The sequence below is a fragment of the Sciurus vulgaris genome, assembly GCF_902686455.1.
Source record: "Sciurus vulgaris genome assembly, chromosome: 2".
NCBI lineage: Eukaryota > Metazoa > Chordata > Mammalia > Rodentia > Sciuridae > Sciurus > Sciurus vulgaris.
Genome location: NC_136462.1, coordinates 128,460,283 through 128,468,264, shown reverse-complemented (window position 1 = coordinate 128,468,264; position 7,982 = coordinate 128,460,283).

The following is a 7,982-nucleotide window of genomic DNA, read 5'->3' as shown; positions in this document are numbered from 1 at the left end:
CCTTCAATTGCAGGTGATGAAACAAGGAGAAGACCTGTAAGACCTGTACTCTTGGATAGGTCTTCAGTCAGGCTTGCTCAGAGTCTGCCCATGCTGGCTTGCCTATGTATTTATTATCCTTTCTCTTCTTGCATTACTCCCCATGACTCCCTCCTTCATGGAGTCCACATCACCCACATCTTGCCCTGCCCCAGCATAGACTCCCTACTCTCTGCCATCCAACTATAGTCTTTGCTTTCCTGACAATCTGGGTTTAACCTCCAGCTAGGTTTACTAGTCTTCTTCTTTTCCCAGAAGGATTTCTCCCACAATTAACTTCCATATTGTCCACCCTCCAGTCTTAACCCCACACCTGTAGAAACCTGAAGATCATCTGGGATGCTTATTATCAAATCAAGCTTTTCTGGAGGAATCAAGCTTTTCTGCCTGGAGGAAGAGTGTGGTGGGTCGCTTGGTCTCGGAGTGGCCGCACTAGAGCTCCAGGCGGCTGCCCGGAGGAGGCGTGCAGCAGGTAGCTTGGACTCAGAGTGACTCAGAGTGACCACTCCTGAACACCCGGGGTGGAGGAGGAATGGGGCGGGTCACTTGAACTCGGAGTGACTGCCCAGGCCTACGGGCGGTTGGCGGGAGGAGGAGACACACTGTGAGTTGCTTGGACTCCTAGTGACCTCACCGGAACACTGGGTGGCTGTCCAGAGGAAGAGGCGTGTGGCGGGTTGCTGGGACTCGGAGCGATTGTACGGGGCTCCAGGTGGCTGCTCAGAGGAGGGGCTGCATAGACAGGCAATTAGGTGCAGAGCGGGGTCCCAGGACCTAGGAGGTTTCTTAGTGGAAGAGCCGCACAGAGACACACTTAGGGGCGGAGCAAAAGTTCCAGGACCGCGGGCAGATTCTCTGAGGAGAGGCAGCCTAAGGAGACTTGTCTGGGAAGGGTGAGGCTCCCAGGCCCAGGAGGAAGGTCCGGGTCCCTGGGAACATTGCAGAGGAAGGCTGCCCAGCCCAAGTGGTAGTTGTGGATTGAGGGGAATCTCTAGGAGGTGCACTGACCAGCGAGACCTCCCCACCGGGTGGGTCTTCCCTGCTGGGTGAGGGTTTCCCACAAGGATGGTAAAACCAGAGACACAGGCCCAAACAGGCCTTGCCTCAGCCCGCAGCCTAGTTCCCCTTTGGATGACCATTGGTCAACAAGTGGAGGCACCTCTGCCCACTAGCAGGGAATATACCCCACCTGAAGGCCACCACCCCTAGAGAGGCAGCTTCCTTGTGGAGCACCGCACTATCAACTTCCTCCAAGACTTTAGTCTACTGAAGGCTACGCGTGGATATACTAGAAATCGTCAGGGATATTATAAGTCAATAGAGGAAATCTGCAATATCTCAGCGATCCACTGATACCTGAACAATATGAGAAAACAAGGGAAGAAAATGCCCCTAACAAATCTAGATGTTACATCAATAAAACTCAATGACAGCATGGCAGAAGAAATGACAGAAAAGGAGTTCAGAATGTACATAATTAAAATGATCAGGGAAGCAAAAGATGAAATGAAAGAGCAAATGCAGGCACTGAATGATGAGATGAAAGAGCAAATGCAGGCATTGAATGATCGCACCAATCGACAGTTAAAAGAGCAAATACGGGAAGCTAAAGATCATTTCAATAAAGAGTTAGAGATATTGGAAAAACACCAAACAGAAATCCTTGAAATGAAGGAAACAATAAACCAAATTAAGAACTCCATAGAAAGCATATCCAGTAGGATAGAACACCTGGAAGACAGAACCTCAGACATTGAAGAAAAAACTATTTAACCTTGAAAACAAAGTTGAACAAACAGAGAAGATGGTAAGAAATCACGAACAGAATCTCCAAGAACTATGGGATATCATGAAAAGGCCAAATTTAAGAATTATTGGGATTGAGGAAGGCTTAGAGAAACAAACCAAAGGAATGAACAATCTATTCAATGAAATAATATCAGAAAATTCCCCAAATCTGAAGAATGAAATGGAAAACCAAGTACAAGAGGCTTATAGGACTCCAAATACACAAAATTACAACAGACCCACACCAAGGCACATTATAATGAAAATACCTAACATACAAAATAAAGACAGAATTTTAAAGGCTGTGAGAGAAAAGAACCAAATTATATTCAGGGGGAAACCAATACGGATATCAGCAGATTTTTCAATCCAGACCCTAAAAGCTAGAAGGGCCTGGAACAACATTTTTCAAGCCCTGAAAGAAAATGGATGCCAACCAAGAATCTTATACCCAGCAAAACTTACCTTCAAATTTGACGATGAAATAAAATCCTTCCATGATAAACAAAAGCTAAAAGACTTTACAAAAAGAAAGCCAGCATTACAGAACATTCTCAGCAAAATATTCCATGAGGAAGAGATGAAAAACAAAGAAGCAAATCAGCAAAGGGAGGAAATATCCTAAAGGAATTTTCAAATAAAGGAGGAACCAAGTCGTGTCAAATCAATAAATAAAATAAAATAAAATAAAATAAATGAACCAAATGACTGGGAATACAAATCATATCTCAATAATAACCCTGAATGTTAATGGCCTGAATTCATCAATCAAAAGACATAGACTGGTAGATTGGATTAAAAAGAAAGATCCAACAAAATGTTGCCTGCAAGAGACTCACCTCATAGAAAAAGATACCCATAGACTAAAGGTGAAAGGATGGGGAAAAACATACCACGCACATGGACTCAGCAAAAAAGCTGGAGTATCCATCCTCATTTCCGATAATGTGGACTTCAAGCCAAAGTTAGTCAGAAGGGATAAAGAAGGTCATTTCATACTGCTTAAGGGAAGCATAAATCAGCAAGATATAACAATCATAAACATCTATGCCCCAAACAGTGGCTCATCCATGTATGTCAAACAAATCCTTCTCAATTTCAGAAACCAAATAGACCATAACACAATAATACTAGGTGAGTTTAACACACCTCTCTCACCACTGGACAGATCTTCCAGACAAAAATTGAACAAAGAAACCATAGATCTCAATAACACAATCAACAATTTAGACTTAACAGACATTTATAGAGTATACCATCCAACCAAGAGCGAATACACTTTCTTCTCAGCAGCACATGGATCCTTCTCTAAAATAGACCATATATTATGTCACAAAGCTAATGTTAGCAAATACAAGAAGATAGAGACACTACCATGTATTCTATCAGATCATAATAGATTGAAGTTAGAAATAAATGAAAGAGTAAAACACAGAAACTATTCCAACATCTGGAGATTAAACAATATGCTATTATATGATGAATGGATAACAGAAGATATTAAGAAGGAAATTAAAAAATTTTTAGAGGTAAATGAGAACAAAGAAACATCATATCAGAATCTCTGGGGCACTATGAAAGCAGTACTTAGAGGGAAATTTATTTCATGGAGCGCATTTAATAAAAGAAGTAAAACTCAACAAATAAATGACCTAACACTACAGCTGAAAGCCCTAGAAAAAGAAGAACAGACCAGCACCAAAAGTAGTAGAAGACAGGAAATAGTTAAACTCAGAGCTGAAATCAATGAAATTGAAACAAAAGAAACAATACAAAAAATTGACAAAATAAATAGTTGGTTCTTCGAAAAAATAAACAAAATTGATAAACCTTTAGCCACACTAACAAACAGAAGACGAGAGAAAACCCAAATCACTAAAATTCGGAATGAACAAGGAAATATCACAACAGACAGGATTGAAATACAAAACATAATTAGAAGCTATTTTGAAAATCTATACTCCAACAAAACAGAAAACCTCGAAGACATCAACAGGTTTCCAGAGACATATGAATTGCCTAAACTGAACGAGGAGGACTTACACAATTTAAATAGACCAATTTCAAGTACTGAAATAGAAGAAGTCATCAAAAGCCTACCAACAAAGAAAAGTCCGGGACCAGATGGGTTCTCAGCCGAGTTCTACAAAACCTTTAAAGAAGAGCTCATTCCAATACTTCTCAAAGTATTCCATAAAATAGAAGAGGAGGGAACCCTCCCAAACTCATTCTATGAAGCCAATATCACCCTGATAAACCAGACAGAGACACATCGAGGAAAGAAAATTTCAGACCAATATCCTGAATGAACATTGATGCAAAAATTCTCAACAAAATTTTAGCAAATCGCATACAAAAACATATTAAAAAGATAGTGCACCATGATCAAGTGGGTTTCATCCCAGGGATGCAAGGTTGGTTCAATATCAGGAAATCAATAAATGTAATTCACCATATCAGTAGACTTAAAGTCAAGAATCACATGATTATTTCAATAGATGCAGAAAAAGCATTTGATAAAATACAGCACCCCTTCGTGCTCAAAACACTAGAAAAAATAGGGATAGTGGGAACATTCCTTAACATTGTAAAGGCCATCTATGCTAAGCCCATGGCTAATATCATTCCAAATGGTGAAAAACTGAAAGCATTCCCCCTAAAAACTGGAACAAGGCAGGGATGCCCTCTTTCACCACTTCTATTCAAGATAGGCCTTGAAACTCTAGCCAGAGCAATTAGACAGACCAAAGAAATTAAAGGGATACGAATAGGAAAAGAAGAACTCAAACTATCCCTATTTGCTGATGATATTATTATATACCTAGAAGAACCAGGAAATTCCACCAGAAAACTTTTAGAACTCATAAGTGAATTCAGTAAAGTAGCGGGATATAAGATCAATGCACATAAATCTAATGCATTCTTATACGTAAGTGATGAATCTTTGAAAAGAATAATTAGGAAAACTACCCCATTCTCAATAGCCTCGAAAAAAATAAAATACTTGGGAATCAATCTCACAAAAGAGGTGAAAGAACTCTACAATGAGAAGTACAGAACATTAAAGAAAGAAATTAAAGAACACCTTAGAAGATGGAAGATCTCCCATGTTCTTGGATAGGCAGAATTAATATTGTCAAAATGGCCATACTACCAAAAGTGCTATACAGATTCAATGCAATTCCAATTAAAATCATAATGATGTGCCTTACGGAAATACAGGAAGCAATTATGAAATTCATCTGGAATAATAACCCAGAATAGCTAACGCAATCCTCAGTAGAAAGAGTGAAGCAGGGGGTATAACATTACCAGATCTTCAACTCTACTACAAAGCAATAGTAACAAAAATGGCATGCTATTGGTACCAAAATAGAAAGGTAGATCAATGGTACAGAATAGAGGACACGGACACAAACCCAAATAAATACAATTGTCTCATTCTAGACAAAGGGCCCAAAAATATGCAGTGGAGAAACGATAGCCTATTCAACAAATGGTGCTGGGAGAATTGGAAATCCTTATGCAACAGAATGAAACTAAACCCATATCTCTCACCATGCACGAAACTAAACTCAAAATGAATTAAGGACGTCAGAATCAGACCAGAGACCCTGCAGATTATAGAAGAAAAAGTAGGTCCAGAGCTTCAACATGTCGGCTTAGGATCAGATTTCCTCAACAGGACTCCCATAGCACAAGCAATTAAAGCAAGAATCAAATAACTGGTATAGATTCAAACTAAAAAGCTTTCTCTCAGCAAAGGAAACTATCAGCAATGCGAAGAAAGAGCCTACAGAGTGGGAGAAAATCTTTGCCAATCATACTTCAGATAGAGCACTAATCTCCAGAATCTATAAAGAACTCAAAAAACTCTACACCATGAATGCAAATAATCCAGTCGACAAATGGGCTAAGGAAATGAATAGACACTTCACAGAAGAAGATCTACAAGCAATCAACAAACATATGGAAAAATGTTCAACATCTCTAGTAATAAGAGAAATGCAAATCAAAACCATCCTAAGATTCTATCTCACCCCAATTAGAATGGCGATTATCAAGAATACAAGCAACAACAGGTGTTGACAAGGATGTGGGGAGAAAGGTATACTCATACTTTGCTGGTGGGGCTGCAAATTAGTGCAGCCACTCTGGAAAGCAGTGTGGAGATTCATTAGAAAACTTGGAATGGAACCACCATTTGACCCAGCTATCCCACTCCTTGGCCTATACCCAAAGGACTTAAAATCAGCATACTACAGAGATGCAGCCACATCAATGTTCATAGCTGCTCAATTCACAATAGCCAGATTGTGGAACTAACCTAGATGTCCTTCAGTTGATGAATGGATAAAGAAACCGTGGTATATATATACAATGGAGTATTACTCAGTCATAAAGAATGATAAAATTATGGTATTTGCAGGCAAATGGAAGAAATTGGAGAATATCATGCTAAGTGAAAGAAGCCAATCTCAAAAAACCAAAGGATGAATGATATCGCTAATAAGTGGATGATGACACATAATGGGGGGTGGGAAGGGTTAGTGTTAGGGTTAGAGTTAGGGTTAGGGAGTGGGGCAAGAATGGAGGAAGGAAGGACTGTATAGAGGGAAAAGAGGGGTGGGAGGGGTGGGGGGAAGGGAAAAAATAGCAGAATGAATCAAACAACATTACCCTATGTAAATTTATGATTACACAAATGGTATGCCTTTACTCCATGTAGAAACAGAGAAACAACATGTATCCCATTTGTTTACAATAAAAAAAAGAAAAAAAAAAGAATACAGGAAGCTATACTGTACAGGTTATGTGCAAATATAAAACAAAATCGTTTCATATAACGGATAAGAACACCCAAGGATTTTGGCATCCTGGGGGTGGGGGCCCTGGAACCAGTCCTGGTTATTAATGGATGCCTGTAGTAGTATCATTGACCAAGATAGGGCTCAAAAAAGGTTCAGATTTGTGGGGAAGGAAAGTGAGCATACCTCATGCCTTTGACACACTGAACTTGAATTGCCCACAAGACACCATGATGAGGCGTTCAGAGGCAGCAGGAAGATGAGGAATGAATGTTAACTTGAGTCACCAAAAAGGAGAAAATAGTCGAAGCTCTGAGAAGGAGTGAGATTTGGAAATGATGTTGAAATAAGGAGAATGTTGGGTTTAGAAACATTTATATTCGGCAAGAAGAAAATGAGCGGGCTTGTTTTATTTTAGTCTGTTTCCTGTTTCTTTTCCTGTTTCTTCTGCTTGGAATACAGAAGAACGAATAAACGAATCCTATGAAGAAAGAGGATAAGGTTTATTAGGAGTTTATGAGTTAAACAATTCGTACCAAAGCAGCAGTGGTGGGCTAACCATGAGTGTTGGACGGGGCGACAGACTACAAATAGGCTTCCAGAAGTGTAGAATTTGGAACAAGAACCTTGACACATCATCCATTATTAAGGAGAAAGGAGACTCTATATATTGCGAATACCTGGCAGATAAAATGTTCAAGGAAGAAACTGTTGAGAGAGCGTGGTGAGAATCGGCGCCAGCCTGCCCCCAGTCTTCTGGGTCCTCCGTTCGGGACAGGCCGCTGGGCCTCGCTGCAGACACCGGCGGGGCCCGGCGGCGAAGGACCCTGAGCGGCTCCCCGGCCTGGATGGCCTGACCCTGCGGGCTGCCGGGTCCCCCAGCCCAGTGCTGTCGGTACCCCGAGGAGCCGCAGCGGAGGACGTGGCGCCTTCGAGTGGCAGCGGCCGCCGGACTCCGCGGAGGGCGCAGGGGCGTCCGTGGCGCCAGGAGGCGAGGGCGCCGGAGAGGAGAGCTGGGCTCGCGTGAGACGCGGGCGGGTGGATGCGGCCTGGGTGAGCGCCCCCGCCGGCTCCGCGACGAGCCAGCCGGACGAGCGGGACGAAGGGCCTAAGCCGCCCTGGAAGGTGCGCGAAGCACCGGCCGAGGGCGGGTAGACGGTCCGTGGCTCTCGAGTCTACGCAAGAGAAACGGAGGAGCCCACCAGGTGTGGCCGATCGGAAGTGCCCACCACCTTTGGGAAGACTTAAGGCTGTTTGTAGAAGGCCTGTGTAATGATATGAAAAAGCTGTTCTCAACTTTCCCCCCAACCTTTTAAAACTTTTGCTATAGCTGGACATTCTAGATGT